Source organism: Lactuca saligna, chromosome 4 (assembly GCF_052625555.1).
Source record: "Lactuca saligna cultivar CGN05327 chromosome 4, ASM5262555v1, whole genome shotgun sequence".
NCBI lineage: Eukaryota > Viridiplantae > Streptophyta > Magnoliopsida > Asterales > Asteraceae > Lactuca > Lactuca saligna.
This window is the reverse complement of record NC_136420.1, coordinates 188787422-188799133: the sequence shown is the minus strand read 5'-3', so window position 1 is coordinate 188799133 and position 11712 is coordinate 188787422.

Sequence of the window (11712 nt, the reverse complement as noted above, 5' to 3'; positions counted from 1 at the left end):
AAACTTTTCACTGATCATAAGAGTCTCCAATATCTCTTTAGTCAGAAAGAATTGAATATGAGGCATCTTCGCTGGCTAGAATTACTTAAAGACTACGACTGTGAGATACTTTACCACCCTGGTAAAGCCAATGTTGTTGCTGATGCTCTTAGTCGGAAAGTCAATCTTGAAAGGAGAAGGCCAAGAGCGTTGAGAATTGAAGTTGTCTCGACTATTTTGGAAAGTATAAAGAAAGCTCAAAGCGAAGCTTCTGAGAAGAATGACCGCAAGGAGGAACGTTTGGGTAAAACGTTGGTGTTCGGTGTTAACAGTCACGGACTGAAGGTGTTCCAAGATCGGATTTGGATACCTAAGACAGGAGGAGTCAGAGATCTTCTGATGGAAGAAGCTCACAAGACCATGTACTCAATTCATCCTGGTAGCACTAAAATGTATAGGGACCTGAAACCCTATTATTGGTGGCCGACGATGAAGCTCGACATTACGAAGTATGTGGTCGAGTGTGTGACATGTGCAAGAGTCAAGGCACAACATCAGAAACCATATGGGAGTTTAGAACCTTTACCTGTACCTATGGGTAACTGGGAAGACATTGCTATGGATTTTGTCACTAAACTACCCAGAACAAAGAATGGTCACGAGATGATTTGGGTGGTTGTTGATCGATTCACTAAGAGTGCGCATTTCATAGCATCCAATGAGAAATGGTATATGGAAAAGCTTGCGAATTCTTACGTGAAGGAAATTGTGAGGCTTCACGGTATTCCATTAACAATTGTGTCAGATCGTGATAGTCGTTTCACCTCGCGATTTTGGAAAAGTCTACAAGAGGAATTGGGTACCAAGTTGTGTTTAAGTACAGCTTACCATCCGCAGACTGATGGTCAGAGCGAACGGACGATACAAACACTTAAAGATATGCTGAGAGCGTGTACCTTGGAATTCCTAGGTAATTGGGATGAACATTTACCTTTGGTAGAATTTTCCTATAGTAATAGTTTTCACTCGAGCATAAAGATGGCACCTTATCAAGCTTTGTATGGACAGAAGTGTCGTACGCCGTCTTGTTGGCTTGAGGCTGGGGAAAAGCAGTTTATGGGGCCGGAGATAGTCCATCAAATTGCTGAAAAGTTGAAAATAATTAGGGAGAGAATGTTAGCAGCTCAGGATGGTCAAAAGACTTATGCTGACAAAAAGCGAAGACCGATGACTTTTGAAGTTGGAGATTCGGTTTGGCTTAAAGTCTCGCCGTGGAAGGGACTTATAAGATTTGGAAAAAAGGGAAACTTAAGTCCAAGGTTTATTGGACCGTTTAAAGTTCTTCAGAGGATTGGGAACCAAGCTTACAAGCTCAAACTACCAGAAGAACTGAATGGAATTCATAACACTTTCCATGTGTGTTATTTGAGGAAGTTCACGGGAGAAGTTCCCGACATAATTCCACTTTCGGAGTTGAGGATCGATGAGAACAAAAGGTTGATTGAGGAACCGGAGGCAATTGTTGATCGAAAGACTAAGAAATTGCAACGTAAGATGGTGGAGTTAGTGCTTGTCCGATGGAAACACACGAATGGGCCAAATCTCACCTGGGAGACAGAGAGTGACATGAGGAGTCGCTATCCGCATTTGTTTGTTGATGTGTGATTCCGAGGATGGAATCATTCTAAGGTGGAGAGAATTGTAACGCCCGTGTTTCTAGGCTTTCCATTTTTAGCAATGTAATAGTCTAGGTTAACCTTGTAACTCAACTTGAAATAATAAGAATGTATTATTTGTGAATTATTTGAATTATGTGATTTATGTGTGTATTTTCTTAATTTTTATAATTTAATGAATTAAGAATAAAATAAGCATCAAAATTAAAGTGTGAGATAAGCCTGATATCTTTGAATAAAGTTGTAGTGGTCGAAACAAGGATTCCGTAGATATAAGGAATGCCAAAATCCGAGTTATAACGAAGAAGTTATGATCTGTCGAAGTTTCGCGACAGAACCGACACGACGCCGAGTGACGTAAAATCTGAATTTAAGATAGAGCGATATTTAGCCTTAGCAATCTAAACGAAAGTCGTAGATTTCGTTAAACCAAGAGCGTGCATAAAAGGAACGCCCAAATCTGACTTCGTATGAGGAAGTTATGATTTTTCTATGTTTCGACTTAGCAGTATGCAGCCCGAATACTCGATTTGAGATCGAGCGGTTTTTAGCCGAAACAATCTAAATGAAAATTGAAGATCTTGTTGTTAGTAGCGAAACGATGAAAAGTTAGGCGAGAACGGACGTCAGACGAAGAAGTTATAAATTTATAACGAAGTTTTTCTGTCCCGGCCTTCTAAAAATAAATAATAAAAATAAAAGTCAAAATTAGCCGACGGAGTCTAAATGAATGTTGTTGAGTATGGTCTGACCTTCGCGTGGATATAAATAACGTCGAAAACGGAGCTCGTATGCGAAAGTTACGCAATTTAGAAGTTCGACGAGTCAATTACGCCCAACGTAATTTGAGTACGCCCAGCGTACTCAGTCGGATGCAACATGTCTGACCAATACTCGAGTGCCACCAGTCGACGCACGCAGTGACGTCAAAGTACGCCCCACATAACTCGAGTACGCCCCGTGTATTGAGTACGCCCTGCGTAATTTTAGATTACGCCCCGCGTAATCCCAGACCCAGCAGCCTATAAAGAGAACTCGAATTCAGCCATTTTCTCTTGTTCAAACTCTTCCTTCTCTCTAAGTTTTGCCTCATTTTGCGTGCCCTTTATACCCCGAAGCCCCGGTAATATTCCCGAGTCCCAAAGTGAGATCCGAAGCCCCGAGGATCCCGAAGAGTGTTATTCCCGAGCCGAAACGCTGCCCGCGAGGAGCCCGGTTTTGTGAAGATCTTCCAGATCTACGGAGAAACACCTCTTCTGCAAGCCCTAGTGCTGCCCGATCATCTTCTGATCAAGTGAGTGTGTAGTTATTTTCATTCCAACTCAATATTATGAAGTATTTCATATAAAATACGTGTTAGGTGTATATATTTGGTTGTTATACGTGTGAGTGTATATTCACTCTCTTCTATCTTATAGATCTGATGTATTCTCTATGAAATATGTGTTATGTGTGTATGCCTCATCTGTTATGTGGAATATGTATTGATTAAAGCATGTTATACAGGTTTTTAAACTATGTATAAAAATGTATGTTTTTATCTACTAATATGTTGGGTAGAACATGGGTAGATAATTGGTGTGTAATAAACAGATGAGAGGCCTCGGTGTTATTGGTGTGATTCTAGTCATTCAGCAGAGTATGGATGACGACAACGGACTATTCTAGACTGTCCTGTGGAACACTACCAGGCTCATTACCTGTAGGTGTTGTGAACGACGTGTTCACCGGTGTACTCTATCCCCCACATGGTTGCCTTTAGGACACTTAATGTTGAGGAAGCCCCTCTGCAGTAATGTCCGTCCCGATGAAAAATCCTGAAATAGGTTCCTTATAATAGACGTTATTTTTAGGAACATAAAGTGAGGATAACGGGAATGGGTAATCGGGTTTATTGTTGATTGTTGAATTAAATATAATTATTTATTGTGGGTTGAAAACCCTATATGCTCACCAGGCTCCCAAGCCTGACCCACTCAGTTTATTTGTATTACAGGAATTGGCGCAAGAGCTTAAGATGGGCGAATCATCAAGTTGTTTTGTTTACAAGTCTGTATATGTATATATTTGTTGAATGACTTGTAATGCTATCGTTTATGCTTTATGATCTGTATCGGAACATGACATCCCGACTTTTGAATATGAAATGAAATCATGTCATATGAAATGTTTTGATAAATATCTATTTTATCATGTTTTGTTTTTTAGAAAAAATTTCGCATCTCTTTTAAAATTAAAAGGATTTACTCTGAAAATGTTTAAAAAGCATAAATGAAACCGGTCTTTTCTGGCTGAGATTTTGGGGATGTCACAACTACTTTCTTATAGAAATAACTAATAAGGATGACTCCCCTATAAGTATCATTATATTACGACTCCTATTAACTATCTTTTATCCTTTTTCTTGCATAGATTCCATGGTTGGTTTCCATCTTTTAGGAGATCCATATTTTCCCAATCAGGGAAATGCGGGATGGCTAGAGGATGAGCCTGAAAATAACCATGAGAATCCCCTAGGTGAGGACTTCGCAGGACAATTCCACGAAGAGGCCAACTCAGAGCATGAAGTTGAGAACCTACCTCAAGTGGCCCCAATACCAAATCCTAATCCCCAGCTCGAATTCCAAGGCCCAAAACCGATGTGGGACGGGAGTCTGGATAGGTGGAGCCACGAGCAAGGCCAACCCCGCCTATACAATGGGGATCTCTGCTTCTACAATGTGAACGAAGGAGGCTCCGCAGACAGATCTCTTCTAATCGTAGTGCACCGAGTGTCCCACAATGTTGAGCTAAACGTGGTAGCCATTCAACGAACTATACAGCTTGAGGCAGATTTAGATGCCAACACAAACCGCATTCACAATCTCGAAGTTGCTTATGCAAGGGCTATAAGAGACAACGAGGCTCTGCAGCAAGAGCTAGCTGCAACTTGAGCTGATGCCATCAAGAACCAAACCCGTCTGGTTGTGTATGAAAGACACCTGCTTGACGTTGAGAGCCAGCTGGCTAACTTAAGGTTCCGTCCGAGGGGTGCCTGCCGCCACTAAAAGATGTCCTATCGCCCTTCTCTTTCGGTTTAAGGAATAGCTTTAGTAGATGCTCTATATAGCACTCTTTTATGTAAATATTCCTAACTAGCCAGTATTGTTTCCACTAAACTTTTATGCTGTCAAATTTTCCCTGTGTTGTATGTTGTAAGACCTGTTCCACGGTCGAATTATCAAAACTCTATGTAACTTCTATACCAACTATTATGACAGATATAGTTTCCGCTAAGTGATCAGCTCTATCAAACTCTATTCTGACACTATATTCCTCTTGATAACCCTAATGAAGTCTTATCATCACTTTATATTTTATAGCTAAAAGATGGTGCCTCGCAAGCATCCAATCATAAACCCACCCATAAATCAAACTCCACTGCCACCAGCCCTATGCAGTTTGATGTGGTGATTTTCCAAGCAACTGTGACTGCGGTTGTGACTGCAACCATGACACAGGTAAATTCTGGTGGCACCAATGGAGCTGGAACAGGTGCCAACTCTAACCAGAGTGAAATCCAAATGTGTACATGGGAGTGTACCTATAAAGACTTCATCAACTGCAAACCAGTATTCTTCAACGGAACCGGAGAAATCGTTATGTTGTCGCAGTGGTTCGAAAGAATGGAGTCAATCTTCGAGATCTGCTCCTGCCCAAAAGGAAGCAAAGTAAATTTTTATGCATGCACCTTCTCCAAAAGCACCCTGACATGGTGGAATCGCCATGTCAAGTCACTCACCCTGGTAGTGGCTAACGCAATTGGCTAGGAGACATTGAAGGACCTAATGGCAAAGGAGTACTGCCGGAGGGGTGAAGTTCAAAAACTCGAGGAAGAAGTTTGGAGCCTTAAGATGAAAGGTTTCGATATAGTGGCTTATACAACCAGATTCAACGATACGGTGACTCTATGTCCCAATATGGTCCCCACCGAAAGTAGGAGGATCGAGAGATAAGTATGGGGTTTTCTACCCCTATATAAGGGAAATGTTCTGGCATCGAACCTTACAACCATTGATTGTGCCAAGCAATTGGACCAAAGGCTTATCGATCACGGGGTCTCTCCTCCAACAACAACTACAACTATTGTTTCAGCACCAGCCAGAGCAACCGACAACAAGAGGAAGCATTGGGATAGAAAGAAGGACAAATCAACTCAACCTTCTTCCAAGAACCAACATGTTATGGTTCTTCGTGTTTCCACGACCCCTATACCCCCAGTACCAGCAAAGCAATATGCGGGGAGTTTACCCAATTGCACCAAGTGCAATTTCCACCACAACGGCCCTTGCCAGGAAATGCAATACACCAACTTCAACAAGAAGAGCCATACTATCTGGTTTTGCAAAGCACCACCAAGACCAATCACCCAGGTCCCTGGAACAGGAGTAATCCAGGCCTGCTATAGGTGTGATGAGATGGGGTATTTCAAAAGAAACTACCCTAAGGCTAGGAATACAGGCGGAGCAGGAAGAATACTTGCTATTGGTCACAATAAAGCCGTGGCAGACCCTATGGTGGTCACAGGTACGTTTCTCCTCGATAACTCATATGCATGTGTCCTATTTGATAGTGGGGCAGAAAGGATTTTCATGAACCAAACATTTAAACACTTACTTCATCAGGTACCACAAGAACTAAAAGAAACCTTCATCATAGAAATGGCTAACAGAAAGACCGAGAGTTCTAAAGAGATTTACCTAGGTTGTAACCTCACGCTAGATAACTATTTGTTTTCGATCGACCTCATGCATGTGTCAATCAAGAGTTTCGACGTCATTGTGGGCATGGACTGGTTGAGTCTCCATCGTATCGATATTCTATGTTTCAAGAAAGCAGTCCGTCTAAATCTACCGAGTAGCGAAACCTTATTAATCTACGGTGACAAACCAAGTGCTAACCTTCGTATCATGTCGAGCATGCAAGCCCAGAAGTACCTACGAAAGGAATATCGTGTATTACTTGCTCATATAGTTGATGTGAGCCAAGAAACGAAAGACCTAAAAAACATTACAGTAGTGTGTGACTTTCCCGACATCTTTCCAGAAGAGCTACCAGGATTACCACCTCAACGGCAAGTCGAGTTTAGAATCGACTTCGTTATAGGGGCTACCCTAGTAGCTAAATCGCCCTATCGTTTAGCACCATATGAGATGAAGGAACTATCCGGTCAGCTTAATAAACTGCTCAACACAGGCTTTATTAAACCAAACTTCTCACCTTAGGGAGCATCGATCTTGTTCGTGAAGAAGAAAGATGGATTGTTCTGAATGTGAATCGATTACAGAGAACTGAACAAGCTTACCGTAAAAAATCGCTACCCTCTACCTCGCATAGATGACTTGGTCGATCAACTAAAAGGTGCGAACTACTTTTCAAAAATTGATTTAAGATTCGGGTATCACCAATTGCGAGTACCAGAGGAAGAGGTTCCCAAAATAGCATTTCGAAGTCCCTATGGTCACTACGAGTTTGTAATGATGCCTTTCGGATTGACCAATGCACCTACAATATTCATGGACTTTATGAATAAGGAGTGTTGTTCTTACTTAGATAAGTTTGTGGTCCTATTCATCGATAACATATTTTTCTATTAAAGAAGTAAGGAGGAACATAGTCAACATCTACGACATGTCTTGCAAACACTGAGAACAGAGAAACTTTACGCAAAATTCTCTAAATGCGAATTTTGGATCCGAAGAGTCGAATTCTGGTGTCACATGGTTAGCGAAGAGAAAATTCACGTGGACCCTTCCAAAATTAAAGCCATTGAGAACTGGTCAGCACCAAAGACACCTAGCGAAATTCGTCAATTTCTAGGCCTCGTTAGCTACTATCTATAACACCCAAATTTTCAAAACAATTTTTACATTTTCCAAAAACATACTTTCATTCATAAATATTATCAAAATGTCATTGTATCATATAATAACCATAGAAATACAATCCCAAGATCATAATACATAATTACTCATAGAAATAGAATCCCAAGATCATAATACATAATTAGTCCTCGTGTGTGTACTGATCATGCCGGCGCCTTCCTGCGATCCTCACTGGTACCTGAAACACATAACACAAAACTGTAAGCATAAATGCTTAGTGAGTTCCCTGAAATACCACATATAACACATATTAGCCACTCAAGGCTATAACTCTGTGAACCCTCTGGTCCTAACTCTATGGGCCCTCTGGTCCTAACTTTGTGAACCTTCCGGTTCTAACTCTTTAAACTCTGGAACATACACAACATAAATCACATAGAAATAATGCAATGCATCTCAATCACATAACAACATACAAGATACTCTATCATATAACTCTAATTACCACTCTAGGTAAAGTATAGTGAGAAGACTCACCTCAGGTAACTCGCTAATCTCAAACTCGGTAAAATCTGATCTAGCCTCCACCTAATCATATGAAATAAACACTCTAATCAATACACCTCTCAAGGCTAGCTATTCCCTCTCTTAGTACTCCCAAAATGGTAAAAGACCATTTTACCCCTTTCATGTCTCCAAGACCCTAAAGTCGACCAAACCCTAAAAGTCAACAAAATTCAACTTTCTGGGTTACGCTGCGCGTACCAAACATGTATGCTCGGCGTACCCGGTGTCTTCACAGAAACGGGGTGCGCGACCCCTTACACCGTGCGTACTGAGATTACACCCCGCGTAACTCCCAGTTTCAGACTCTATGCTTTTAGGGTCTTAAACAATTAAGACCCACGTCGAACTTCTAGATCAGACCACTTCTAAGCCTCTTAATCCATAAAGTTGATGACTTTAAGCCTTTGCATGGCTGGACAAGTCACTATCACTCCTAATATCCCCCTTCCCAACTCTATAGAGCTCATAACTCAAGCATGACCTCATATCAACGACCAAGATGGAAACTTTATGGATCTATAACACAAATACACCTAAAATGGGACAGATCTAGCTCCATGGAGCACATTACATTCATAAAGTCTCCACCTTTGGGACTTTTAATCCTAGAAATGGTCCATGCAACATCAAACCAAATAAGGAGGAAAGTTTTGAACTTTTGTCACAACCAGAAATTTTGTGTCTTGTAATAACTATACTTAAGTAAAATGTTGAATCAAAAACTTAAGAGCATGTGTGATGCTTCAAAAACTTCAAAAAAATACACTATACAAGTACTCCAAATAGTCATCAAACAATTGGAAACCCTAGAAGTTCTTGCTTAGGTCCATTTTGCACTAGGACTTCCTTATTGGGCCCAAATGGACCAATAAGCTTCCAATTTGACTATCATGGGCTTAGAACCCTTAATTGGGCTCTAATTGGACCCACATTCATTTATTTCAACATTTTGGGCCATATTGGGCCTAGAATGAAATAAGTTAAAGGTTTTGAACCATGATTAACCTAAACTAGCCCAACTAAGTGCTAAAATCAAATTATATTTCTTTTAGGTTAAAACTCATCCAACTTAACTTCTACATGGGCTTGAGGGCATTAAAGCCCAAAATTTCCCTTTTCATTCAAAAATCTCGGCCCAAAACAAGCCCAAGAGGAAGGGTTGACCTTGTGAGTGACACCTCACAATTAACCAAAGGACTTCCATGCAAGGAGACTCATACTTCCATGCATCATCCTTTCATGCTTCCCTCTTCTTCTTCCTCTCTCTCACTCTCCGCCGAAACACACACACACACATACAAATCTCTCACAAACTCTCTCTAGATTACTCAAGAAACCATCCTCCCTCTTCATCAAAAATCTCGAAACTTTGCTTGTGAATCAAGAGGATTTCAAGAAAATATCATCACTTCTTGGTAAGTTACACATATCTAAGGAATTTATAACTCTTTTTCTCATGATTAGATCCTTTCTCTTAAACAATTTTGGTGAATATACTCCTAGAAAACTCCATAAACTCGAGATCTTCATCAAGGGGTGCTAGGGTCAAAAATCACCAAACTTTCTTCCATCTCTTCTTCAAAAACCGAGACCACACCCTAAGGTGAGCTTCATACTCCCTATCTTTCGGTTTTATAAGTTTTTTTTTTTGGGGGGGGGGGGGGGGGGGTACAAGTGAAAGTGTAGATCTATATGTGTTTTGTATGCCTTGTATGATTTCTATGCTTATATGTGTGTTTTTGTTTGTTTATGATGTTGGATCTAACCATAAGCCCCTAAAAATCGAGATATACTTTATGTTAAATGATACTAGCATCAAATATATTTCTACATACAAATTATTCCAAGAAAAGTAGGTAAATGGCTTAACAACATCTTCTTTGGGCTAAAAACTCAATTTTTGGATATAAAATGTTCAAAATATAAAGTTAAAGGGCCCAAAATGACATATTACGAATTCTGATGGATGAGAACAGTCGAAACAGTTTCAATAAAGTATTTTCTGGAAATATACTCTTTTGGAGGGTTGAAAATATAAATTTCAAGCTTAATGGGGTAAAAATGACATTTTTGGCCCAATAGGGCCCATTATGCGAAATTTTCTGTTTTGAGGGGCTAAAAATGTATTTTCCTATAAAATAGTGGACTATTAGTGTTCCAAATCCTTTTCTAAGGTTGAAAATGCTTTTCATAATTTAAAAGGACCAAAGTTGCAAAGATTTTCCAATTTGGGCCAAAAATGTAAAAACTGCAAAAAAGAGGGGTTACAACCAAGAAAACTGTATTTTCAGGGATTAAAACCGTTTTCAACTAAAAATATGCTGAAAAATATAATCTTTAATAAGGTTTGGTGTTAAATGACAAGAAAAATGGTTTAAGGACTAAACCGGAAACTTATTTATTCCAAAGGTTGAAAAAGTAAATTTACCAAATAAAGAGGGGCTGAAAACAGAAAATTCTCAATGTTAATTCAATACATCCGTTGTGATTAAATAATGGCACTACGACTACCGACAAATTACAATATACAACAATACCAAAAAACATTGTTAAACGAATTGATTCGGTCTCGAATCATTAACAACCCGGAACTACTAACACGACGATAACTCGATTCATACAAGTAACGTTTGGGAATTCAATATACACGTGACAGTGCACGGACGTCGACGCACTATCTTTGGGCCCCAAAGTGTAAAATCTTGTTTGTTGGGCATAGCTAGCCCAATGACCTGATCTTTAGGCCCGAAGACTCCAACCTTACGAGTTGTTGGGTCTTACATGATCCAACACAGCGTAAAAGGACTTTTACTATCTTTTATACTATTGGTCCCCAAGTGCCCTTTGGTACTGCTAGTAAAGTCGAGATTTCACCAAATGCGAGTTGGGCCAAGGGTTCTTCGCATTCACTATAGCCTCGACCGACTAATTGGATTATTGAGATCTTCGTGCCCTCTCTTCTCCTCGGTCGTGGAGCTACACGAAGTCAGGGCGGTTGGGTTACGTGAATAGTACAGACGACGCCTACGAGATCATTAGTATAATTGTAAACTGGTCGTTTGTGTAACGCATGTTTATAATAATTCACCATGCGAAATAATCCGACGTCGTATGGAGTCAATGACTTCACATGCCGCGATGGTACAACAACTACATGGAATTCAAAGTGTTAGGAAAACATCGGGTTTTCCTAGGGTTTTATTTTCAATACCTACAGTTTCGAAATGTACACAAGTTTAATGAACACTTTTTACAATTATAGAAACAAAGAAGCATACTTATGGATCTTCACAAACTTTTTCATAAACTCTTTTTAGAAAATATTGGATTTTCTGGTAGTTTTCAAAACAATACGAAACCTTGCTTTTCAAATACCGCTTATGAACTCACCAACATTTCATATGTTGACATTTTTCAAAATACTTGTATTCTCAGGTAACAAGTAAACCGAAGGAAATGTATTCAGTGATGGCTTGCAGTTTGTTTATCTATGATCGAACAATTTTTTTTTGGGAATGTAATATTAAAACAATGTACTCAGTGTAAACTCTACCAGTTGTACTATATTAATGCATGGTGATGAATGATGTTATGTTTCATATATATTCAATGTTATGGTATTCAAT